Below are 483 nucleotides of genomic sequence, written 5' to 3'. Positions count from 1 at the left end.
TAAAAACGGAACAGATGAAGACAGAAAATCAGGACAGAATCTACAGATAGATGATAGTTGAGCATGAAACCTCTAAAACCAGTAACTGAATGTGTTCTTTTAGTATTATTTATATATTATTATTGTATTTAATAATATTTTTATTAATTAGCTTTTATTTTTATGTTTTCATATTTTAATTTTATTTAAATTTGGTTTGTTTTAGCAATTTTGTTATGTGATTTTTTTTTTGTTATTTATAATATGTATAGAAATACTTCAATTCTTAAGATTTTTATAGCTAATAGTTTTCAATATTTTCAAAAAATGCATGCTAACTGAAGCACTTCAGTTGATTTTTTTTCTTTGTTTATTAACAAAACTTCAAAATCATAAAATAATTTTTAAAAACTTTTTAAAAAATCACTTCAACTTATTGTAAATTCATTAGTTTTTTAAGCTTAAATCTATCTATCTATCTATCTATCTATCTATCTATCTATC

The sequence above is a fragment of the Sinocyclocheilus grahami genome, unplaced genomic scaffold, assembly GCF_001515645.1.
Source record: "Sinocyclocheilus grahami isolate Dianchi unplaced genomic scaffold, SAMN03320097.WGS_v1.1 scaffold575.1, whole genome shotgun sequence".
Classification (NCBI taxonomy): Eukaryota; Metazoa; Chordata; class Actinopteri; order Cypriniformes; family Cyprinidae; genus Sinocyclocheilus; species Sinocyclocheilus grahami.
Note: the sequence above shows the minus strand (reverse complement) of the source record.